Raw genomic sequence first — 27,056 nt, forward strand, 5'->3', positions numbered from 1 at the left:
TTTCCAACCTTCTCCCAAACTCCTGGTTCTTTCAATTCCTTCAAGTCTGCACTCTCTTTCGTCAAATTTGCAAGCATTGTTTTAATCTTCACACTGTTGTCTGGTATATACGTGCAACAGTGTCGCGCACCAAGCATTTTGCAAACGCCGCCATCCTTTGCTAAAAGAATGTCTAGGGCAAGCCTGTTTTGAAGAGTCATAGCTCTTTCTGCTGCAAGTTCAGCATCCATCAGGATTATAGCACCTGAAAACTTTGTCAAGATGTTATCCACTATAGTAGACAACTTTCTTATTTTGATGGAATTCAACACAACTCCCAATGAAGGAATCATGGCTCCAAATATATCTCCTACCACAGCAGCTGCGGTCTCTCTTTTCTGGATACGATGGGATCCAGACGTCTTTGGAATCACCAATAGGTCATCCAGTTGATAAACCTTTGGGAACACTATACCCAAATAACATCTCCCCCACCATCCCTTTGGAAGACGATAATAGGCATTATGCCCACAAATGTAATATACACCTGGTATGACAGGGTCAAGTCCGTTCAGCATGAATGTCCATTTGGCCTTAAAGATAAACGTATGTTTACATTCACTCGCACCCACAAAAATATTATCATAATAGGATTCACCACGATATATACAAAATTTCCCTACATGCCAAGCATCTAAAGCTATTCTCCCTTGTGTCTTTATTGCGGCAAAAGCATAATTATCTACTGAAGTCCTCTTATGTAGCTCCTTTTCTAATTTCGCATTCATTTGTGCCCTTCTATCATCTGTGCGATCTAAAAAGCTTATTTCTACTGCAGAGAGGGAGCAGGTAAGGTTTTCCCTATGAGCGTGAGCTGTTTCAAAAGGTTGCATTGGCTCGAAAAATTCCCTCATTATTTTAGCATCCCAATCTTTAGCAATCTGGCTTAGCTGCGTTATTATAGGAACATATGCAAAAGTAACATCATAATTTGAGTAAAAATACTGTATGTTGGTTTGACCATAAAATCTAGAAGTTACTATACTACATGTAATCCCATATGTAAGAGGCATGTGGTGATAAGTCACCCCTTCCGTTACCGATGTCGGTATCTGTGTACACACATAACAATCTTTCGCATCCATAGTCTCAACATATTCTGTTAGCAAGCGATAGAAAACATTATACGAAAGTTCCTTCTTATCATGCAAGTGTCTCTCATCTAATTCTAGTCTTTTCAATGCAGTTAGTTCAGTGACAGCGATAGGAGCAGAAGTAGAAGCATCAATTTTCTCATTCTCACCCTTACCATGCATTCCAAGCACTATTGCCATTATTATTAATACACATGCAGCTATCAAGCCTATACACACATATTTACAATATTTCACTCTACTGTTTTGTGTCATGATCTGTATAGAATCAGAGAGCTGAAAACACTTATAAAAAGAAACGATTTAGCAATTTGTTACAAAGCGAAACGAGCGCAATGTTCACACAGTTTTCTTCAGAAGCCCAGTCACTTATCGGTTAGCAGCATTTGTCTCAATTCGGCAATAACTCAGTTCGGCAATAACTCAGTTCGGCAATAACTCAGTCCCTTTTTTTTTTTTTTTTCTTTTTTTTTTTTCAATTAGCAACGTTGTCTCAAATCGGTTTTAAGAGTCAATCAGGTTATCAAAGTCTTATCAAGTTAGCAAATGTCTCATCCGGGTTAGCAATGTCTCAGCTGGTTGTATCACGTTAGATTATAGCAAGCAATGTCATTTATCAGTTTTTTTTTTCTTCAGTCAATAGAGTCCATAAAACTTTTCTTTTCTATTGGTATCTCTTCTTCTTCGTTTTCGAGGCTAAGAGATACAAATTCGTCAGTCCAATCGTCAATGACTACATATGCCCATTCTGGACCGGAATATCTCCTGTTTGGTATCCTTTTCCTTTTCAATTTTGCATCTCTCTTTGACTCTGCCTCACTGGTACTTTCCTCTTTGGCCAAATCTTTTTGTTCATTTGATGTTGGTACCACGACAGACACTTCCTTTCTTTTCTCTTTCACTCTTGGCCCTTCACTGTCATTCAACTTTTCTCTAGTTCTTAGTTTTTCTGGTGATATACTTGGTTTTCTCTTTGCACTGTGTCCACTTGATGGACCTGCGATCTCTTCTGAAGAAGTTTGAACAGTTTCGTCCTGTTCTGCCTTGTCCCCTCCTTCTGGGGAGTCAATCAGGTTTTCCTTTTCCTTTTCTGTACCGTCTGCTTCTGGGAAAGCCCTCCTCTGATCAGGCTCTCCTGCTTTTTCACCTCTTTCGAGCCCTTTGTCACAGTTACTTTCTTCAGGCTCTTTGTCACTTTCAGCTGCTTCAGGCTCTTTGTTACCTTCAGCTGCTTCGTCGCTGTCTGAGGTTTCTCCTTGGTCTTCCCCAAGTGAATCGGTTGCTTCGTCCTCAGAGAATGTTTCTCTCTCCTCTATTTCTGCCTGTTCGCTTCTAGTTCTGTTTTGCTCTGTCTCAGCGCTCGGCACTTTGTTATCAGGTACTGGCAGTTTCAGCGCTTCAACTTCCTCATCTGTGGGACACAACACTTTCTTTGTGTGACTGGCGTGGATCCAGTTGGGAACTCCCGCACACTTCACAGCGGTAGTGGTCGTCAGGATCACTTGGAAAGGGCCTTTCCAACGGGGTTCCAGACACGACTTCCTCACGTGCTTCTTTACCACGACCCAGTCACCTGCTTTCAGTGTGTGTCCTGGACCTTGGATCGGTGGCAAGGTGGTTGCTTCCACCTGGTGAGAAAAAGAGCGAACCACGTCAGCCAGACCTTTGCAGTAGTCTAACACCATATCATCTGTAATATTCAAAAGCGCGTTTGCGGGAACTGCAGGAAGTCTCATGGCCCTGCCCATGAGAATTTCGTGCGGGGACAATCCAGTCTTTCTGTCAGGGGTGTTTCTCATTGACATTAACACCAAAGGCAATGCGTCAGGCCATTTCAAATTTGTCGATGCACATATTTTCGCCATTCTTGATTTCAGTGTACCATTCATTTGCTCCACCAGTCCTGAGGCTTCAGGGCGATAGCTACAATGCAGTTTTTGCTCAATGTTCAGCGCTGCGCAAAGTAACTTTATCACCTCGTTATTGAAGTGACTTCCTCTATCTGATTCTAAAGAGATCGGGAATCCGAAACGTGGTATCAACTCCCTCAACAATAGTTTTGCAACTGTAAGGCTGTCATTCCTACGTGTGGGGTATGCTTCAATCCAGTGACTAAAAATGCACACAATCACCAACACATACTTCAGACCTCCATGCACAGGCATCTCAATAAAGTCCATCTGCATTCTGCTGAACGGGCCACCGGCCCTGCCAATGTGGCTCACGTTCACAACCGTTCCCTTTCCTGGGTTCATCTGCTGACAAATGACACATCGATGGCAAATTGCTTCTGCAACTTGACGGAATCTGGGGTTAAACCAATCAGTTTTGAACAATCTTATCATGGCATCTCTCCCTAGGTGAGCCTGCCCATGATAGAACCGCGCTAGCTGCGACAATAGACTATTTGGTAAAACAAATTTTCCCTCATTTGAAACCCATAACTCATCTGGTCTCTTTGTACATTGTGACTTAATCCAGGAAGCTTTTTCATCCTCCCTGACGCTATTCTGTAATGCTTTTAGTTCATCCATTGTATCCACAACCTTCAAGGCAAATGCTTCAGCTGGTTTGAGCTCTGGCTCACTTATCAAATTCCATTCATCCCTGAGCAATATACAGTTCAAGGCACAAAATCTTGCGACTTGATCCGCATATGCATTTCCCAGGGAAACATAGTCCTGTCCTTTTGTATGAGCACTACACTTTACCACTGCAATTTCGGCTGGCATTTGAATGGCGTGTAACAATTCCCTTATTCTCTCCCCGTTTTTCACTGGGGACCCTGAAGAAGTCAGGAAACCTCTCTGTGACCATAGTTGCCCAAAGTCGTGCACAATTCCAAACCCATACTGACTATCATTATAAATGGTAACCTTCATCAATGTAGACAGTTGGCATGCTCTTGTAAGGGCTACAAGCTCTGCTACTTGTGCGGAATAGACTCCTTGAAGCCAGGACGCTTCCAATACACCTGTTACAGTACATACAGCATATCCTGCTTTCAATATTCCCAATGCATCTCTTAAACATGACCCATCAACAAAAACAATTTGGTCATTTTCATCAAGCTTAGTATCCTTAATGTCAGGTCGGGGTTTTGTGCAAAATTCAGTCACCTGAAGGCAGTCATGCTCGACGTCTTCAGCGTTCTCAATTTCAGCATTTTCACCGGGAAGCAAGGTTGCTGGATTCAACGTAGTGCACCTTTTCAGCTGCACATTCGGTGAGCCCAGAATTATTGTTTCATACCTTGTGAGTCTTGCTCCAGTCATGTGTTGCGTTCGGGAGCGGGTCAAAAGTATCTCAACTGAGTGAGGGACCATGACTGTTAATGGGTGTCCCATCACTATTCCTTCACTCTGAGTGAGGCTGATACCAACTGCTGCTACGGCGCGCAAACACCCTGGCAGTGCTGCTGCGACCGGATCCAAAGTAGCTGAAAAATACGCTACTGGTCTGTTTATGCCACCATGGGCTTGGGTCAAGACAGACAAAGAGCATGCATCACGTTCATGACAAAATAATGTGAAAGGCTTTGTGTAATCAGGCATACCTAAAGCTGGAGCCCTACACATGCATTCTTTCAATTCAATAAAAGCATCCATCTCATCTCCTTTCAGCTCAATTTCATCCAAGGCATCCTTCTGGGTCAGTTTCAGTAAAGGCTTTGCTAGAGTTGAGAAGTTGGGAATCCACTGACGACAGTAGCTCACCATCCCCAAAAACTTCCTCACCTCCCTCCTCGTCTTTGGCGGACTCATTTGAAGTACACTTGTTATTCTTTCCTTCATTATTCTCCGTGACCCTTTCTCTATTTGATGACCCAAGTATTTCACTTTCTTCTGACAGAACTGCAACTTTGAAGGAGACACCTTGTGTCCATTCCTTCCCAAATGGTTCAGTAGGGCAATGGTGTCGGCTGTGCAGCCACTTTCTGTCTTAGATGCAATCAGTAAGTCATCAATGTACTGTACTAGGGTTGACTCGAATGGCAACTCTAACGCTTCCAAGTCTTTCTTTAGAATCTGATTGAAAATTGACGGTGACTCAGAAAACACTTGAGGAATTCGACACCAACTGTAAACTCTGTCTAAGAATTTGAAACAAAAGAGAAATTGGCTGTCCTCATGAAGAGGCACCGAAAAGAATGCTTGTGACAAGTCGATGACTGAGAACCACTCAGCATCGCAAGGGATTTGAAACATTATCACAGCTGGATTCGGTACTACAGGGCAGCATTTAACTATGATGTCATTTATTTTCCTCAAGTCCTGCACTATTCGGACCTTTCCACTCGGCTTTATTAGTCCCATGATTGGTGAATTACATGGACTGCTTAACACTTCTTTCAGTACTCCTTGTTTTACAAACTCGTCAATTAGTTGGGCGACTTTCATGAGGGTGTCTTGTGCCATGTGGTATTGTGGGGTCTGGGGAAAAGTTACATTGGGTTTTACGGTCACTTTCACTGGTTCCACTCCTTTCACCAATCCCACCTCCTTTCCTGTCATATCCCACACTTCCTTTCCGACTGTTTCCCGTAATTCAGCTGGAATATCTTTTTCAGTTATCATCGGAAAAAGGTTAATCAGAGGACATTCTTCATCGACAGTTTCCATCTCATCCCCTTCTACACTGTCCTCTTCTTCCCCATCACTGCTCGTCTGAATTCTTATTCCATCGTTCGAACACATAATCGAACATCCCAATTTGCACAATAGGTCTCTCCCTAACAGTGCTATCGGGCTTGAGTCACATACCACAAAATCATGTAACCCTTGATAGTTACCTATTCTGACTGGTACTGGATCTGTGATTGGGTTCGTCAGGTGCCTGTTTGCTACTCCCACCACTTGAACTGTTCTCCCTGAGAGGGGCAAATTTGGTACTTCAATGCTCCTAACAGTTGAACGTGTGGCTCCTGTGTCAACCAAGAATGAAACACTATGACCCATAACTCTTCCCTCCACATATGGACCCTTTTGATCAACTTCCAAGGATGCTGCAAGCACACAATTTCCCTCCTCTTCTGAACTTTCACTCTCCCATACATTGTTTATTCCATTCTCACTGTGTAATGGGAACTGTTGTACTGTGCCATTTGTATTCATCACCTGACTCGAGACCTGTGGAGGAACCATCACTTGCTGCTGACTCATTGGTGCCAAAGGTATTTGCATTTGCTGATTAGGTACCATGGGAAACTGCTGTTGCATTGGCTGCATTTGCGTCATCTGCATACGGGGCATCTGCATCTGCTGCGGCTGCATGGGCTGTAATCCCTGCAGCTGATTTATGGTCTGAAAATTTGGGTTTGGACCTCTCATTTTCGGTCCCCTCATTGTCTGGAATGCATTGACATCATTGTTTTGCTGACCAACACCTGCACCTTCCTGCACCATCATCGGGCACTCGCGTTTCCAATGTCCGACGATCCCGCACACGTGACACGGCATCACCCTTTTCATTGCCTGCACACCATTCGGAATCGTAACAGTGTTCAAATCCGGACCATTACTCCCAAAACCTCCTCTGCCTCTGCCTCTCACCTGTGGCTGAAACACCATATTTCCCTGCGGCTGCGGCTGCGGTATCTGCTGTTGGAACCCTTGCAACCCTTGCAAACCTGTCTGAGCTGCTTTAAGTTGCATCATCATCACTTTCTCTTTCAACCTTTTCTGTTTCACTTCAATTTCGTCGCTACAGTATTTCGCATAATTCAACACCTCATCAATAGGTTTCGACTGCCAACAAATCAAATGCGTCTTTATCATCTGACTTATCTCTGGTCTCAGCCCTTCCACAAATCTAAACACAAAATGAAGCATGTCCTTCGCCTCTATTGTTTCCGTGCCACTGTAGTTCTTGAACGCCTTCAACAACCTCTCATAGTAACCATGAATCGACTCTTTAGCCTCTTGGGCAGTTCGATCAATCTTCTGCCAATCCACATTTTTCGCGGCAACCTTCGTCTTCAAATGCTCAATCACCTTATAGTACAAGCTCATCACCATAGGTGACGGTGCACACGTATCCCTGTCTCTCTCTGGTTCACTTGTCGGCCAACCTACAGCCCTTTTGCAGTCTTCCCACAAATCTGCCGGAACCACAATCTCAAAGAGGGTGTTCAGGTCTTCCCAAAGACATTTTGCAAGCTTCACAAACCTATCAGTCTGTTGATACCATTCGATCGGTTTCTCTCTCAGTTTGGGAAAATCATCCGTAAAAGACTGAATGTCGCTTCTGTGCCACGGTACATGTATTAATTTTCCCCCTGCTGTCTCCCTCATTGGTAACATGGCTATTGCATCACTACTCTGTGGTCTTTTCTCCTTGTGCTCTGGGACACTGTCTTTCCTCTTTTCCTTTTTCTTTGCCCACCTGCTTTCCCATTTGTCTAAGCACCTCCACACTTGTGCACTCTGCAGCAATTCTCTAAGGTGCGTTTTCATGCCTGCTGACCTCATGTGTTCAAAGTCTGTGGTCCCGAAATCCAATCTATAGCTCCTGCTCAAGTGTTTTGTCTTGTCTATCTCAACCCCGTTTTTGTCAGCTATTTCTTGCAACCTTCTATGTACCTTGTTCACTTCTCTCGTAATCCTGGGACATAGATACCTCAGCTCTTCTTCCGAGTAGGACTCTAACCTATTCACACCCATAGTCCCTTCCACCAATTCTTCTGCTTCCATGTTCAACCTTACCCTATTCAGATAGTCTTCTCCCTTCCCACTGGCTGAGCTTTGTGTGGAATTCAGACTGTTGAACCACTGTGTTAGCTGTTGCGCATTCAACCCCATCAGCGTAGCATTCACATCGACTGCCATTGATGGTTGCGGCAACTTTTCAGTGTTCGATGATAGCGGTATTATCAGTGGGGGACTCGACCTCACCACTGTTGACTGAGCACATATGGGACTAAACTCCATCAAGGACCCAGATCCAGTTGGCTGAGCCACTATCGGAGTTGTCTCTGGAGTGTTTTCTATGTACCTCCTTTCCGTTCCATTCTGCACCACTAATCCTTGACCGCTCATACCTGAGTTAGGCTGACTGTACAAAGGTACCGGTGGACCTACAGTAATGGGTAGGGATATCGCATCTGGGTTCTGTCCATTCCCCAGGTTCTGAGGCATGTTAATTCCCACACTATGGGTCATCATTGCCGGCATGCCCGTCTGACTCCCCGTCATCTGAGCATGTGCGGTTCCCCCCTGCATCTGCTTTTGAGGCATCAAAAACTGGGTTGATTCAGCTTGTGCCAATGTTGGGTTGCGACCATTCTGTACTCCCATTACGGTTGGATCTAGAATCATTCCCGTACTGTTGTCACTGTTGTAGTACCTTGGGACCTGCGGCTGATAATTTTCTGCTGTTTTCAATATAGGCACATCTGGATATATTCTCCTAACCTGCGGTATCTGCGGGGTGAACAGTAAACTCGGGTCCTTAGATCCCGATGGCGTTTCTGAATTCGGAGTTTCATTATTCTGTACCGGTGCCGGAGGGGCAGAACTGGTACTTGGACCTTGTCCACTCTCTGCATAAGGTGGTGGACGGTCGTTCAGCAATTGCATGATGAACTCCTCATCCTCTGACTCGTCTTCTCTATCTTTAGAACACCTCCTGTTTGTCTTACAGGTAGCTTTCTTACCTGTCGCCTCTTCTTCCTTAGCAATTGCGGGAAACAATTTTATCCCCTGCAATATATCTGACCTCCACACCTTCTGTGCATTATCCCACCTAGCGTCCGCTAGTGTCTTTTCTACCTTTCTTATCCTGGTCTCGAACTTCTTTTGCTGTTGCTGTCTAGCCATTAGTTCCCAAATCGCTAGAGCCTCAAACTGTGCTGGCCTTGGAGGTACCTTCATGTCGTACATCGCGAATCTCAAATTCTCTAGGATCCTTATATTGAATGTCCCATGGATCGGGAACGCTACGCTCCCATGTTTCTCTGTCAGCTTGTGCCATTGCTTTAGCCAAAGGCACGGAGCTACCCCCTTTTCCTCCATTACAATGTAAGCTGGTGTACCTTCGGGTGGCGTCTCCTCTCCTACGCTCGCTTTAATGTAAGACTCCCCCTTCATCGCACTTTTTAATGCTTTAAAAAATTTCATTTTCTCGTCTTTTATTTCACAAAGTTTGTAATCAATAGGTGACTTTAATTCCCGGAATACTCTTCGCTTGCCTTTCCCCTTCCAATCGAGCCCCACGGACTGCGTCCAATCCGTGCGCGACCCTTCTCTGCAACCAACCTATCCCAGCGCGGCTCCTAGTGACGTCACACTCACACACACTGCGGCTGACAAAGCCTCGCGGCTTGTCCTCCTTCACTCAGCTCCTCTCGTAACAACTTCTGGCATGTATCGCGAGCAACCAAATAATAATAAAACAGATCTGTCGGTTTACTACAGGAAGGGTAACACAATCGCTTCAGGACCTTAGGGATTTTTCACTAGCCTCGGCAGTTATTCCATCTTTCTCGGTCCCCACTTTCGCAAGCAAATCTGACCCGCAGATTCTGCTCTCAACTTGTCAGTGATCTATTCTAGTGCACTTAGAATTTGTCAAAGCCCGAAGTCGAAGTTTTCTTTCACTCCCTTAACACACGTACCGACTCGTTGACCACGCCCGGTCAACCTATTAAACCGACCAGACCACAACATAAAACAAGTGTCTCATACACTTTTCAACATACTCCGGAGTCTCTTGACCTCGCAGGGCCCGTCTCAACAACAACAACCACGTGGACCTTTTTCTGCACAAAGCGCCACATGCACATGAAGTTCGACGACTTCCCTACTCTCACACTCGGAGTCGCACCTCCGCTATTCTCTATGAAGTTCGACGACTTCCCTACTCCTACACTCGGAGTCGCACCTCCGCTATTCTCTAAAATCCTCGCAACCTTTTCACACAATCTGCGGCAATAAGCTGTGCAAGCGCAAAACCCTAACTTCACTCATACCGTCACTAGTACCACCAACGCCGATTCCACACCTCCATTCTCTCCATTCGCAAGCTCCGAGATCCCGGGAAAGTCGCGGGGGACTTAGCCCATCATCATTCTCTCAATCTGTTTTACCCAAGAAAAATCTAATTCAACACCATATACCTCTCGAATGGGGTCCCAAAAGGCGTAACCGTCCTCTGCTACCATCTACTGATAGAGCGTTCCGACCTAATAAATTACCTATATCTGGACGCTCTTGGGTCGATGAATCTTTTGACCAAGTGGGACTCTCTTCACCCGAGAGTAATCAACTTAATCAAATCAATAATCAATAACGAACATAAGCAATGCCCTGATCAACATAACACTTCACTATTAATCCAGAAAACATTTCGGCGAAACCATGACCTTTCGGTCATGAATAACCACACCAGTTTATTCAAAGTTAGTGCATTTATTTCCCTATATTAACAAAGCTAGCACAATATAAATGTGTCTCAACACCAAATGATATATGTAAATGAACATTAATAGCTGTCCATAACGGCGGAAAAGATGCAATCTATGCAGCATTTGAATAACAATGCATTCGATAATAGCAACGCAAACCACTAAAACTACAATCTGTAATGGGCTAATTGCATACATTAGTCAGCATAACAAGGTCTCAAATTGCATCGTGCAACAAATGAATCCTCATCTAACCTCAAATTAGCATCGGCATGTGGGGTTTCATGCAAAAACAATTTAGCAACATTAATTTGGAAAACTCCTAACTAGGGCTCTTATCAAAAATCAGCAGTTGGTTACCTAAAAAGAAACACAATGCAATTGTACATTTTCCTTTCATATTTACCAAATTCAATCAGCATTCAAGGAAGTCTTCGTCTCACAGGTACCGGATTCGATCAGCATGGGACGGGGCAAAGGGGCAGGGTGGACGGGGCAATTGCCTTATAGCGGCAAGATAAAAGGACAAACTACTACTTCATGCAAAGGGGCAAATCGAAGTTAAAGTCTCTAGGGCGAGAATTACTTAAAGTCTCTTTCTCTCGATTAGAGAAAGCATCAAAGTCTCTTTCAAAATGGCGTCGCAGCAAGATGGGCCATAATAGCTGCAATGGGCAATAATGTTCGATAGGTCTGTAATGTCCGCAATGTCCGATAATGTTGGGTAATGGCTAATGTCCTGTAATGGCTACTTTCTTCTTGTGCACCAGGTTTAAATAGACAACAGTTCAAATCCAGTAGGGTCTTCCATTGGAGGGTTCATAGGTTGGCTTCAAATTGTCCAATCAAAAACAACAGTTCACAAGCTTCTACCTAGGCATACATTATCCTTGGAGTCGGGAACGTAAGTTGCAACATAGCGTCCATTGTCTGCACCTGCAGATTGACCTTGGAGCAAAGAAGAAGATGCCAGGCTGGCACGTAACCTTAAAGATAAGCATGTGAACCGATCTCACTGGAAAAGTACAGCTTCAAGCAAGAATACACGTTTAATTAGCACATTGGAAAAATACGAGCATCTAAACCGTGAGACAAGGCAACTAGGCCAAAGCCTCCACTAAAGTTATGCTAAGCTAAAGACATTTCAAACAAGCAAATCATGGCACACGTTTACGATTATGCCAGATTAATACAATTCTAATACATCACAATATATATAAAGCACGCTTATAAATGTTGGCAAACTACTCTGAGGGCACATTTGTCCCCGTACAATCTTTATAAGTTCGGCTAAAGTCACACTTAATTATTGCGATACTACGTTTATGCGCTAATAAATGTAAAACCTTCATTTCTGCGTCATCACTGTCAGTGTGTGTTTGGTTGTATGTGTGTTGGAGTGGTGACTGTTGGTGTGTGTAGCTGAAAGTCGGCACTTGTTTGATTTGAGGCCTGTAGATGAATCTTGTGTGGTTGTCTGCATTCGCATCATTCTATATGTGATAATGTTTTGAACACCGTCTGAATTGATTGAAACGTTGATGAATTTCTCACCCATGTTAGGACAAATCAGATGACGGCTGGGCTATGTGTGTGTGCGTTTGCAGCCTTGTTTCTTGTTTCAGTACTTAGGCACCTGGGGGTGCGTCTTCCATGCTCTATGTTAGACCCAGTGCGGGTAGTGTGCAAATGGCTTTTGTGTGTCCCTAGTTATTGTATGAAGTAGGTTATAGAGTTTCTGTGGTGCTGTGATGACTGCTAGTGATTCCTTCGTCGATTTATTGACATACTTGCTTCACTTCTATGATCAGCGAAGTGCTTTTTCTTTGCAGCATTTTGTTTGTGCCTATCTGATAAAGTGTGTTTGTGTTGCATTTCTGTGTTCGTTTTGTTTGTGTTTGTGTTGCATTTCTGTGTTCGTTTTGTGCACAGTAGGCATACTAACTATGTAAGCTGTGTGCACTAAAGCTGGTGATAAGGGGGTCTCTTTTTCCCTTTAGTCCTGTTGTGCTGGTGCTTGTAAGTGACAGACAAGAAGGTGTTTTTCTGTGCGTTTTGTTTTTGGTTATACTATTGTGTGGTGTGCACATATTATGCATTATCAGGAACACGGGAATTACGTGGCAAGAAAGGGCAAAATATGCGGCACAATGCAGCACTTTTTTAGGCAATATCACTTTATTATTTTGTCATTTCTATCGTAACACTGTCTGGGGAAAGCCTTCACTGTATTCGTACAGATTGACACCCAAATACAGCACTAAGAAATTGAAAGATGACTAATGAACCTTTTCGAATGGCTTTCCACCGTTTGAACAGCTTTAATTAACTTTTGATCAGTTTGAGTTAGAAACACATTTTTATGGTAAAATTTGCATGTTATGTAGAAGACGACAGATTATGTGGCAAGTGCCCCAAATCATAATTATGGGGAAAGCGCTGCTACAGAGGAGTTACATAATTCCAATGGCCCTGTGTGTTATTTATGCAGACTAGTGAGCATTTTCTTCAGTCGAGTGTTGCTTTCAAAGCGTAAATTAACTTACATGAATGTACAATTTAATGACTATAACCTACATATGATTTTTCTGATCTCATTCAACAGATTTGTAATATTTGTACGCGTTGTTCAGGTGTCTCTGTTTTTCATTAAATCATGGGAATACTGGGAAAAGTACAGATTGTAGGATTTCAACTACAGGCGGCTTTAGCTGTCTGTTTTCGAAAGACCTATTGTATACTATACCAATGCTGACAGTTGGCTTTGAGTCAGCCCATTGCATATCGTTGGTTGTCTTTCTTGTCCGTTCACTAGGCTCTTATTTGATGACCTACATTCCTCTTCTTGTCTTTGTCTATCTCCTGAAGCATAATTTCTTTACTATCCTTTTGACTAAATGACGTGTAACCTACCACGGTTTACATTCACTCAATAGGAGTGCATGTGTTTTCTTGCTTTCTCTCCTGTGTGCTGCTTCCCCCTCACATCCCTGCCCATGTACTGTCTGTGTTGCCCCCTCAGGTCACCTGTTGCAACCCCTGCCCCCCCACCCGCTCAACTTTTTACCGTTGTCTTCTCATCCACCCTGCAGCTCTTTTGTTGCTCTCGTGTTACTCCACGTCTCTCAAGAGTGGTTGCTTCCTGCATGCCTCCATGGTACCCGCGCCTCCCTTCCCTGTTCTTTATTTTGTGTCACTTTGGTGGGATGGAGATATTTTGCATTCACAATGGATGCCTGCCATCGTGGCACAGTAAATTAAATGTAAAAGGAAAAATCCCTGCCAGAATATTGTGGCGCGTGTGTGAGCATGTGCAATGAACATGCTTAGATACACATTATTATGTAGGGGTCGGCAATATAGTAAAAATAATGTTTGCCAGAGCATCAAGACGCACAGGTGTACCTGTGTGGTGGTGCTCGCACACTTGTGGTGAGTGGGCAATCCTGTTTTTTTGCTTGCTTTCGCCAGCACTCTCTAGCTTGTCTCTGGATAGTCTGTGGGCATTGGATCAGTGTAGTTTGACCTCCTGGTTAGGTAGATGGGTGTAAAGTAAGGCTCAGTCCCTTGGAGTGCTGGTGACACTGATGTGTTTATGATTGTATCCTGCCTGGTGCCTGGGTGGTGCGCTGCCCCGAGCAGGAGCTGGTATGGAATAGGCATTCAAGGAATGCCACCTATGTGCTTTTGCTATGATAATTTAATTGCAGTCAGCTATCACTCACCGTAGGCTGGCAGATAGTATACAATAGGGGCCAAAACATGGAGCACAAGAAGAACAACCCAGGATGCTAAATCATGGAAATAAATTGAAAGTATAATCTGATTGTTGCTCTTCTCAGCTTCCTAGGAAAGCCTCAGTCTGTCTAAGCCGACAGAGGGGCCTGAATGACCCTTCTTCGCCGCTAACGTTTTCCCAGTGGGCCAGAGACTAGGGGGCACTTTCGGGGGAGGTTGGGCTACCATGATCGCTATAGCCCCTTTCCAATTACACCATTCTGCAGTGTTGGGATGGCTTAAACATCTTTGCCAGGGCTTTTTGTAGTTTTTGCTCCAGCCCTGTTGGAATACAAACTCTGGCTTTGCCTTGTCGTGGAACCTATTTTTTTAATCGAAGTCGTCTGGGCTACAATGTACACATATACTTTATTCTTAATGCTAGCAAAGGCATTCTTTTGTGGCGGTACTCCAGTTGTTTTTGGATTTATTTTTCACGCCCTGAAGAAGGTCATGCTCCCATTGAACAATGGTGCGTAGTAATATGATGTGCCGCCGCACAAAAGAATTTAAAACAAGCAGGAAGAACTGAAAAAGAAGGCGTAGAAAGGCACTGCTTGCCCATTGGTCACACACTGCTACATTGCAGACCTGTTGTAAAGGTGAAGTTGGGTGAGAGTCTGCTTACACTTGGAGTCCTGTGTTCTTTTTCAAGCTCCCAGTGGGCTGGAATGCTTGCGCGGGCCAGTGATGGGATGAGATTTATGGGACTGTAGTCAGCACTGTTCCCACTAATGCTCTCCTAAGCACGCTGCGCCTTGCCCCTTAGGAAGAAGGCAGGGTGCATGATTTTTCCTTCTGTCGGTTTCTGCTGGAAGGAAAAGGTGATGGTAGTTCCGGCCAAGAAGTGCTTACCTTCCCTCACCTCTCAAGAGTGAGCGCAAGCCTTTGGTTCCTTCCTACACTGCGGCCTCCTGGGTCCTGTGCGCCCCCTGGTTCAGCCACAGGCCCCAGAGGCCAGCTGCCCTCCTCATGCTCCAGTTGTTCTCTGCTTGTCCATCCAGCAGGCAGAAATCTGCAGGTGGATTAGGGATGAATGGAAAGTGCTGAAGTGATGGAGCCTGTGTGTGAAGGGGATAATCCGGGGCGCGGAGCATGCACAGCGCCATGAGCACGGGGGTGCTCCACCGAGCCTCAGCTATGCACATTCGGCACTCCCTGTTCATGCGGCCCACGTTTCTCCTACTCTGTTTAAAATATTTCACGTAAAGCAGCATTACATCCTTTGTCTACATAAGCAGTAATTTTTTTCAGAAATGTTCACTGGTCTGGCCACTGAAGTCTGGGACAGACACTGCTTGGTTGTCTGCTGTAGTGAGAAGTCCCTACTCAACTTTTGACAGGGTTTTTAAAACTGCATTTTTTGCCTTACATTGGTATATAGATTTAGGTTTGTTGTATATGTATAGTAAATCTCATTTTATACAACAGGTTTATTCCTGTAGGCTTGCTTGGCTCTTAAAGAAGCCTTTTACACAAAATAAATACAATATGCGGACCCTGTTATTCGGGCAGAGTTTACTTTAATGTATAAAATGGTCCTATATGATTGTATAGAACTGGAGTTGCAATTGATTGCAATTCCTCCAACCCATTAGGGGTAGTCTGTGAATCTCTGTTTCCTCAGGCTTTTGAGGAAACCCGTATTGAACATGAGAGTTGCCGACTGAGTACCCTCCTCACTGCATTCCTCCCTAACTGACCGGCTTTGCCACGTCATGCCCTGATCAACCCTACACTCAGGCAAACCTGTAACTGAACCCTTCCATTCCCCTTCCCAAAATGCTTTGAGTGAGTATTTTAGGTGTTTCTAGGGAGCTAGATAAAATCTTCTTGGGACTGTAACCATGCATGCCAGTTAATTTTATATTCCAATGTTATATGAAAAGTGCATGATCCTGCTTTGGCCTGTCTGCAGAATCTAAAAACTACCAGCAAAAGAAAATGAATGGAATGAGAGCCTAATGGAAGCTTCTCTCAGCCCTTTAAATGCATATCTTCGCGGAGTTTTAAGCAAAAATGCAGCAGTCTGCTTCGAAATAGCCTAGTGATGGGGAAAGCGTTCTGGGCCCATGTTGGTTCACATATGGCTAAGCGGTGATCAACCCCCTGAGCAATAGCCCCAGCCCATGAAGCATTTAATCTTAGCCATGGTACAGAGCAGCAGTCCAGAATGGTGGAAGGATTTTCAGAACTCCAAGTAAAATAACAGTTTCTCTACTTTTGTGTTCCACGTGCGTTCTTCTGCAATCATTTTTCACAACCACTATGTAGTGTTTTAAGGCCTCTGCCTAACCTTACCTTATAGAGGCGCTGCTCATAACAGTAGAACCTAAAAATGCATTTTAACGTTGGTGGTTCTGCACTGATGTACAGACGGCTAATTTCATGCAATCCTTTTGATAAGTAGGATAGGATCCGGAGGCCTCCAGACGGCCCACACTCCCCCCGCCAGGAATGCACGAGACGACAAGCTTTATTCGTTGGAAGAAGTATCTTTTATTTTCAAAAAGTCATCATATAAAATAACTCATAACTTCAACAAGCCAAAGATCAAATAGCAAGTATAACAAGGTTAGTCAATAAAGAAAACATTTTTATTTACATGTTACTGAGAAATTACTTGTGACCATAACCAATCTGACAGGATCCCTTCCTGTCCTGAACCACCATATTGGACCACACAGGTGACCCGTGTCTCACCTGTATCTGTAGGAGGGACGGTTACCCTGACTACCCGGTACCTTGTCCTCCAGTTTAGGGTTCCGCCCCCCCTCCAAACACCAATCAGCCCTGGGGTGTAATGGGGGGAGCCAAGAGCTGGAGCCCCATGTTCTCCCCCAGCGATCTGAGGTCTCTTACCCCCTGATCTGGTGTGTACATCCGCTGGTTGGCTCAGAACTTCAGGATCCTATCCCAGATGTCCTCCTGGGGGCCCCACCTTGGGGACCCCCTCCCATTGTTTCTAGTCACATTTTTTATCTCAATTTCCCAACTTCCTTCCACACTAGTAACATAAAGGAGAGGGTGGGTGGGACAAACGCGGGCCGCACGCCAGGTCCAGCCACCGCACACAAGTAAAGAAGGTTTATCCTTCTTGGGGGGGCCTTTAAATAGCCCCCCACCAGTGCGCGGCGGCTGGAACCGGCGGACGGCCAACGTCGGCCCCACGACATGCCCCCTGTGGCATGACTTCCGCCCCAACGCCTTGCGAGGCGTCAGGGCGGAAATCCGGCTGACTCCTGCACCCCCGGCAGGGAGGAAAAGGAGGGGGGGGGGTGCCCCAGGGCCTCGGAGGCCCCGTCCCCTAACGGGCCGCGCACCCCCACTACGGGGGGGCGCTCTACTCTAGGATCCGGAGGCCTCCAGACGACCCACACTCCCCCCGCCAGGAATGCACAAGACGACAAGCTTTATTCGTTGGAAGAAGTATCTTTTATTTTCAAAAAGTCATCATATAAAATAACTCATAACTTCAACAAGCCAAACATCAAATAGCAAGTATAACAAGGTTAGTCAATAAAGAAAACATTTTTATTTACATGTTACTGAGAAATTACTTGTGACCATAACCAATCTGACAGGATCCCTTCCTGTCCTGAACCACCATATTGGACCACACAGTTGACCCGTGTCTCACCTGTATCCGTAGGAGGGACGGTTACCCTGACTACCCGGTACCTTGTCCTCCAGTTTAGGGTTCCGCCCCCCCTCCAAACACCAATCAGCCCTGGGGTGTAATGGGGGGAGCCAAGAGCTGGAGCCCCATGTTCTCCCCCAGCGATCTGAGGTCTCTTACCCCCTGATCTGGTGTGTACATCCGCTGGTTGGCTCAGAACTTCAGGATCCTATCCCAGATGTCCTCCTGGGGGCCCCACCTTGGGGACCCCCTCCTATTGTTTCTAGTCACATTTTTTATCTCAATTTCCCAACTTCCTTCCACACTAGTAACATAAAGGAGAGGGTGGGTGGGACAAACGCGGGCCGCACGCCAGGTCCCGCCACCGCACACAAGTAAAGAAGGTTTATCCTTCTTGGGGGGGCCTTTAAATAGCCCCCCACCAGTGCGCGGCGGCTGGAACCGGCGGACGGCCAACGTCGGCCCCACGACATGCCCCCTGTGGCATGACTTCCGCCCCAACGCCTTGCGAGGCGTCAGGGCGGAAATCCGGCTGACTCCTGCACCCCCGGCAGGGAGGAAAAGGAGGGGGGGGGAGTGCCCCAGGGCCTCGGAGGCCCCGTCCCCTAACGGGCCGCGCACCCCCACTACGGGGGGGCGCTCTACTCTAGGATCCGGAGGCCTCCAGACGACCCACACTCCCCCCGCCAGGAATGCACAAGACGACAAGCTTTATTCGTTGGAAGAAGTATCTTTTATTTTCAAAAAGTCATCATATAAAATAACTCATAACTTCAACAAGCCAAACATCAAATAGCAAGTATAACAAGGTTAGTCAATAAAGAAAACATTTTTATTTACATGTTACTGAGAAATTACTTGTGACCATAACCAATCTGACAGGATCCCTTCCTGTCCTGAACCACCATATTGGACCACACAGGTGACCCGTGTCTCACCTGTATCCGTAGGAGGGACGGTTACCCTGACTACCCGGTACCTTGTCCTCCAGTTTAGGGTTCCGCCCCCCCTCCAAACACCAATCAGCCCTGGGGTGTAATGGGGGGAGCCAAGAGCTGGAGCCCCATGTTCTCCCCCAGCGATCTGAGGTCTCTTACCCCCTGATCTGGTGTGTACATCCGCTGGTTGGCTCAGAACTTCAGGATCCTATCCCAGATGTCCTCCTGGGGGCCCCACCTTGGGGACCCCCTCCTATTGTTTCTAGTCACATTTTTTATCTCAATTTCCGCCACAAGGGCGACCAGGGCCCCAAAGGTCCTTCGCCCTCCCCCCCCAAAAAGAGGCTGCGGGCAAAACCCCACATGTCACGGATAAATTGATCGGTTCCCTCGTCAGACAAATGCACTTGGTCGTTGTGAAACATGTGCACCCCTTTCAGCAGTTTGTGGGGGATATTCCATAGGCGCCCAGGGCCTGGGAAGAGCTTTGCCATCTCGGCATTAAGCCGGCGAACTGACACATTGATGGTTCGAGATCTTATCCCTGCCCCCCACTTACGACGTGGAACCATGTGTGACCAGGCAAATGCTGCCCCTGGGAATTGCTTTGCCACTTTTGCGATTTCAAGGAATACCGTCTCCCTAAGGGTTTTTCGGCCTAAACGCACTAAATCATTGCCCCCCAAGTGAATGATGATTAGATCCGGAGACTGCAGTCCCCCACGACTACTCGCCAATTCGACCAAATATTGCAGCTGGGTGATGCCTCCTCCGCCAATGCCGCACCACCGAAAAGCCACGCTGTTCAAGTCTGCCGGTTTCGACCCACAGAGCTGTTGCAACCGGTATGCCGCCCGACGGACAAATGAATGGCCCAATACCCAGACTACTCGCTGAGGCATTTGACTGAAAGAAAAGAAACATGCGCGTGAGACATCACCACTGAGCAACCAAGTCCCTGTTACACCAACTCTGGCCTGATGTAACATTTGTAACATTCCGAAGACCAACGACCTATATTTTTTACAACGGATGCTGGAAGGCCTGCTGCTGCCGCTACCGTGGCTGCGCCAATTCTAAAGGAATGGGATGAGTATCCTTGCTGATCCACTCCGATTGATTTCAGGGACAATTTAAAGACTTCCGCGAACTGGTAGCGTGACAGGCAGTCTCCGCAGGGGCGAATAAAGAAGGCCGGAGACTCGGCCATAGGGCGCACCGCCATATAATTGTTTGTGATTAAGACAGGGCATAAGGGGGAACCAGGCGCCTCACCGAGTGTGATGCGTCTTCCTTTCTTCAGCTGGTCGGTCTTTGATTTACGCAACATAATGTATAGCGCCCCCTTGCAAACCATTATGTCTTTCTGCTGTAGGCCCCCCAAGTGGTCACCCTTGGAAGAGCCTACCAACTCGCTGATGCGGAAAGCCCCGTAAATGGTCAAAGTGAAGGCCGCGGCGAAAAGCGCCGCCTCGGCGGGTGAAGAGCAGACGGTGTGGAGCGCTCTTAAAATCCTTTCTAGCAAAGGAGGGGTGACTGGACGCCTGGCATCAGAGCTACCCGGGGATCCCTTGGCCCAACCCCTCAAGGCCTGTTTTATGATAAAAGTATTCAGAGGCCTCTCCAATTTAACTATTTTTGCGAAGAAACGTATCGCCGCCAAGTGGGCCTTCGCGCATGACACAGGACGCCCTAGGCTACGCAGATGTTTAAGGAACGCCCCCATTGCTGGCTCAGAAAATGTGTCTGCAATATGCTGAGCATTGAAGAATCGCCTGTAAAGTAAAAAACTGTTCTCGTAAGCTGTTTTTGTGCGTTGGGCCAAGGATGACGCTACTAAGTCTGGGAGGGAGGGGCACCAATCTTCCACAGAGATTCTGGGAACTCCGTCATCTTCTCCTTCGCCTGGGGGTGATACCGCAAAAAATCCTGCATTAATGAACGAGACAATGTGTCCGCTGCGTTGTTATGCACCCCAGGCACGTGCTTCGCCTTGAACGTAAAGACAAGCCAGAATCAGGTGTTTCGAAAGGCGCAAAACCAAAGGGCATGAAGCCCCTTGGCGGTTGATAACATCCACCACCGCCATGTTATCAGACCAGAAAATTACCACCCTGTTCCTGAACTCCTTTGCCCAGATGTTTACAGCGACCACGATTGGGAATAATTCTAAGAACGCTATATTCTTGGTCCAACCCCACCTGACCCAATCTCTAGGCCAGTCTGCCCTACACCATAATGGGCCCAAAATTGCGCCGAAGCCTATGCTACCCGCGGAGTCAGTGTAGAGGCCCAGCGTAGGGCTGGGTATTGCTTTCTGCGGCCAAATGACCGACCCGTTGAATGTCCTAAGGAACAGATCCCACAACCTCAGATCGTCCCTAACCTCTCTAGACAGCCGGGTGTGGTGGTGTTTTTCTTTTAGCCCTGTCATTGAGCGAGCTATTGACCTAGAAAAGGGGCGACCCATGGGGATGATTCTTAGTGCAAGGTTCAGCTGACCCACCAGTACCTGAAGCTGGTGCAGGGTCACCTTTTCTTGAGACAATATAGCCTTAATGGACTCCTTGAAAGCCAACAGTTTATACAAAGGCAAGCGGCACTCCTCGGCCATGGAGTCAATTTCAATCCCTAGGAAAGTGATGCAAGTAGAAGGGCCGACTGTTTTCTCGGGGGCCAAAGGAACCCCAAATTCTTCGAACAAAGCGATTAAAGCTTGAAGGGCCCACCTGCACCTGTCAGAATTAGGGGGTCCCAGAATCAAGAAGTCGTCCAGGTAATGAATGACCTCCCGGTGTCCCGTACGTTGTGAGAATACCCACTGAAGAAAGGAGCTGAATTGCTCGAAATAACTGCAAGATATGCTGCAACCCATGGGCATGCATTGGTCGAAGTAATACTCCCCCCTGAATTGAAAACCCAGCAGGTGGTAGTCCCCGGGGTGCACGGGAAGCAGACGGAAGGCAGACTCAATGTCGGTTTTTGCTAACATAGACCCCCGGCCCAGCGCTCTCACTTTCTCAACCGCATTATCCACTGACGCGCAACGAACTGAACATAGCTGCGGATCGATGGCGTCGTTAACTGATGACCCCCGAGGGGCTGAAAGATTGTGGATCAATCTGAACTGACCTGCTTCCTTTTTAGGAACCACCCCCAACGGGGAACACACAAAACCAGATAGTGGAGGGCACCCAAAAGGACCAGCAAGCCTGCCCAGGGACCTCTCTTTCTCTATTTTTTTTGCAACTACCGAAGTGTTCTGTAAGGCAGATATTAGGTTCTTACAGTAATCTACCGGAGAAACATTAGGGGCGGGAATCCTGAAGCCAAAGGAAAAACCGTTAAGAAGTACCGAAGCCGCGTCCAAAGAAGGGTACGCCTGTAACCAAGGGCGTAACGCTTCTAACCTGACCAGGGAGGGGAGAGGAGAATCAATTTGATGGTTTACTGGGGTTCCGACCCCGCTCTTTAGATTTCTTAATACACTTGGATTCAGGATGGGAAGGGTGACCACAAAAGGAACAGTTATGCTTGAATTTGCATGTTCCTGCGGGACGTGAACATGTCTTTCTGTTAAATGCCGAGCAAGACCCTTTCTTCTCACCGGACAACTGGGGCCGAAAGGGCTGCCTCCCTGGGACCTTGTTGTTAACACATTCGAGCCACACATTCACTTGTGTTTGATCCCACCCAATGGAGGGATCCTCTACTTTCGCCCAACGAAAATCCCTATCATACTCCAACCAGGCGGACCCCCCCGTACGTGTGTTGAGCTTTCAATATCTTATTGGCATAATAAATCAAAGAGGTGCCCAACTCTGGTTTTTTCTCCAACAGGATTGACATAAAAACGTTAAAGCCAAATAGCCAATTTGTGATGTTTTCTTCAATTCTTGGCTTTCTTTCACTATAGGAAGATGATTTATGTTCCTTTTCCTTCACTTCAATCTCCCTTCTTTTAGCCCTTATTATAGAGAAAATGTCCACAAAGTCTCCCTTCCATATTTTTTCCCTCGTTTCTGCGCTAACATGGGCGGCCAGCTTACCTGGTCTGGATAATAACGAGTCTGTCGTCCCTTCCTTGGCCGGGATGTCCGGACTCGGAAGCTTGCTTGAGTTGGGCTGGACGTCGTGAACCGTTGGGGGTGATGAGAGACAAATGCTCGGTGCCGGGGCGACACACGGGCTATTGTTCGAGGACTGCAGCGGGTTTGAGGAGTGCGCTGCAACTAGGGAATCTCCCTGGCGTTTTAAATCAGCTACTGTGTTTTGCCATGACACGTCCGCCCCCCATGGTGTAGTGGGTGGTGGGGAGGTGGTAGTCGGTGCGTTAATACCGGCCAATAGCTTAGAAACTTCCATTAGCGCCAGCCTGGATGGCTCTTGATCTTGCGCCCGGGAATCGTGCAAGCCCACAGGCGGTGGACCCGACGGCGCGGGAAAAGCTACCCCCTGATGAGGTGTGGGAGATGGCCCGGGCTGAACTGTAGGTGCTAAGGCCGCCAAGGAATTACGAATATCTGCTAGGACCCCTTCTATACCCACTCCTGAGGGGGCCGTGGAGCCCGAGTTAAGAACTTGTGGCGTGGGGGGTGGCCCAGTGAGCGGGGCCGCGGCAGCGGGCATGATCATCTGTTCTGAGAGGCTAGTTGCTGCAGGGGGTGACAGAACGATGGTGGCCGGGACCGCTGCGGGGAGCGTTAGTATGATGGTGGCCGGCACCTGCGCTTTTGCATTCCTTCTACGTTTAACCGGGGGGAAAGCCGCGCTGGGGGCCACATGGGACCGTTTAGGGCGGGAACCCTTCTCCTGCCCCCATCTTTTTTAGGAGCCTCTATGGCCACAAAGGATTCCTCGCTCCCCAATTTTTCCAAAACTAATCTCAGCAGCTGGGACAACTCTGGGTCGCGCTCCCTCCCTTTTTGGGTGCAGGCCTTCTTAGGTGGCATGGTGACCTGCTCTTATGGCTAGTACCAATTGTAAAGGACTGTCTAATTAACAGTATAACCCCACCCTATATAAAAAAAAATATTATTATTTTTATTTTATTTTTTTGAGGGGGTACGACCTGAAAAGAAATCAAATGCAAAACAGTCAAACACACAGGGATCCATAAGACACTCTCCCAAATGTCCACAAATTGAAACCACCTTAAGCCTGTGTGCCACCTCACATAAATCAATGACCTGAAGAAGCCACCAATATTGTTTAGTGCAACTGAAGGTACCTCTGTGGGCATCTATGCGCAACGTGCACGTTACAGAAAGGGTTCGATGTCAGCAGAGGCTACTCAGCTATGAAACTTGTGGGCCAAAGCACACTAAACTGCAATTCAAATTATCATTATATCTACCCTTATTTTACAAGATCCCCGATAAAGACTAACCTACTGCCAAACTAATGGTAGAAAACAACATCTTGGGGGGGGGTTGATATGAGAGATTAACATTTCCGTCATGCAAGTGAATAAAGAGTGAATGCGAAAACACATTTTCAGAAATCAAATGAATCCACAAGCATAATTCCACCATATACAAGAATGTCACCCTTGAGAAACGCCCCAAGAAAACCACAGTGAAAATTAAATATGGCTCAAATGCAGACAAATCACAGTGCACTGCCGTCCTTTAAAGTGCGCGCGTCATGAAATCTACAGCAAGAGATGAAATAACTTTAAACATGCATTCAAGGAGAAGACCTTCGATGAATACCAAGACAACACTTGTTGGACGCGCGACTCCGCGCGCACCGAGAATAAAGCTTTACGGCGCGAAATTCCAATTAAAACAAAGCTTCCACGCAACAGAAACCAGATCAGTTTACTCAGGAAATGTAAACACATAAAACCCTGTCGGCGCGAGCCTCAGCGCACTCAGAGGTCATCAATAAAACAACACCCACATTAATGCGTGTTTACGAAACTAAAACACAGTTTGCGGGCGTTGAAATACTTACGCAAAACTTGCTATGCAGCCCAGGCACGGAAAGATGAAAACACCAATGAAGGACGAAAAACAGCTTGCTCCTCTGGAAAGGGGGTTCCGTAAGAACTGCACAAGTAAGTCCAGAGGCAGGATCCAACACAAACGAAGCCGGAGAGGAGGTCTGTGAAACAAACGCGGGCCGCACGCCTGTCCCGCCGCCGCACACAAGTAAAGAAGGTTTATCCTTCTTGGGGGGGCCTTTAAATAGCCCCCCACCAGTGCGCGGCGGCTGGAACCGGCGGACGGCCAACGTCGACCCCACGACACGCCCCCTGTGGCATGACTTCCGCCCCAACGCCTCGCGAGGCGTCAGGGCGGAAATCCGGCCGACTCCTGCACCCCCGGCAGGGAGGAAAAGGGGGGGGGAGTGCCCCAGGGCCTCGGAGGCCCCGTCCCCTAATGGGCCGCGCCCCCCCACTACGGGGGGGGGGTGCTCTACTCTAATAATGGTAGGAAGGTACTGTAAACGTAAATGCCCTCTGCGCTTGTTTTTTGGTTATGCAGTGGCACTGATGAGATAATTGTCAGAATGTTTTATTTTGATGTCTGCAATAGTGACTACTTGTAGCATGAAAATAGTGAAAAGAACAGGAACTATATAATTACCGTGCAATGTAGATGTAGGGGATATATTGGATGCAAAAAATTGGTATTGGTTATTTCGGTAATATCGGTATTATCAACCTCGACATAACATCATACATCCACTCGGTGCTGGTAATGTCAGCACAGGGAGAAGGTGCCTATGTAATGGGGTAAGACGTGTACATGACCTGTCATATCTTGTCATTAATCTCACACCAGCAACTACACTTATATGACCTTTCTGAACCTCCTTCCGTGTAGATCCAATTCATCTCAGCTGGTACAGTCAAGAAAAAATATTGTTCTTTCTTTTTACAGAACAACCAAACAGATTTTCACCAGTGTTGAGTCCAGGCAGGTTTGGCGAAAACTTTGCCAACTTGTAAATTGCTGATCAGAATGAGTCACGCCTATGTAGCTCTTGCAACAGAAGATGCAATCAAAGCAGCAGTCCAGAAGATGTATTCACACGAAGGGAGCCAGAGACAGTAAACCCCTAAGGGGCACAGGCATCCCTTGCTCCCACAACTATTAAACAATATATTCTGGTTTTCCATGCCTCCTTAGATCATAGACACTCTTGTGGGTTTCTTTGTAAAACAAAGCTTGGAGAAAGGTAGTAGTGGGCCTCGCAACATGCCCCAATTTGAGAACTGAGTGGGCGAAATGACGCCTAATACACTCACCTAATAAACCTCTTGAAAAGAATATGCATCAAACCATTTGCAGATTCCTCTAAATCCCTTAAACTAGATCAGGATACTTCCCAAAAGCATATCTCCCTGATATATATATGTATATATAAACTGATGCTGTCATGAAAGGGATTTTTTCCAATTTAACTTTGCAATTTTTAGACTAGCTAGAGGCAGGCCCATAAAGGAATGGTGGAGCCCTTCAAAGCAAAGATAACATTTTTTAACAACATTAAGAAAGACCACATTCCTGTCATAGAAAAAAAATACCTATAGCATTCATATTGTTACAACCAAATAGAAACGTAAGTGCAGTATATGTACAAGGGCTGTGAACGGTTAGTGGAAGGATTTGGAGAACAAAGGGAGAGGATGTGTGGGATTAAGGGGCATATAGATTGTATAGTGTGGGGGTAGTGGTACAGTGGCTTAGGACGTAGCACAGAGTTGCAGTTTGTATAGACGTGAGTGGGGCTGTTGTGTGGATGTAGGTGCAGAAGGGTATGTGGGAGTGATTTGTAGAGGTGGATAGAGTATTGGTTGGAGTGCACCTTTATGTTGGGAGTCATAGGTGGGTGTTTTTGAGAGACTGTGTCTATATTACTTGTTGTAGATGTTTCATGCTTAATTTATATAGTTACAAAAACAGGCAACATTTCCGGCCCAGTGCCTTAACAGGCACAAACAGGGAAAAGGTCCTTCTCTTGTCTGCTCTTTGCCTCGTGCTGAGATGCCCTGGGAACAGGGCTTTTATAGACTGGTGGTGAAGTCACATGGCCTCTGTCAGTCCCTTAGGCTCACCTGCAGGCCTAGCCTATTGGTTGCCCAAGACCATCCAACGAGTGCAGCTGGAGGGGGGTGTATTCAGATTTCTATTACACAAATTCGTTCTGGGAGA

The 27,056-nt window shown here is 46.5% G+C and overlaps 1 long non-coding RNA gene across 2 annotated transcripts in view; it reads left to right on the forward strand.

Annotated features, from left to right (window-relative positions):
* LOC138282822 (uncharacterized) overlaps positions 1-27,056 on the forward strand; it is a 351,482-nt gene that overhangs the window by 310,577 nt on the left and 13,849 nt on the right. The gene's annotated exons all lie outside the window — the stretch shown is intronic.

Source organism: Pleurodeles waltl, chromosome 2_2, assembly GCF_031143425.1.
Source record: "Pleurodeles waltl isolate 20211129_DDA chromosome 2_2, aPleWal1.hap1.20221129, whole genome shotgun sequence".
NCBI lineage: Eukaryota > Metazoa > Chordata > Amphibia > Caudata > Salamandridae > Pleurodeles > Pleurodeles waltl.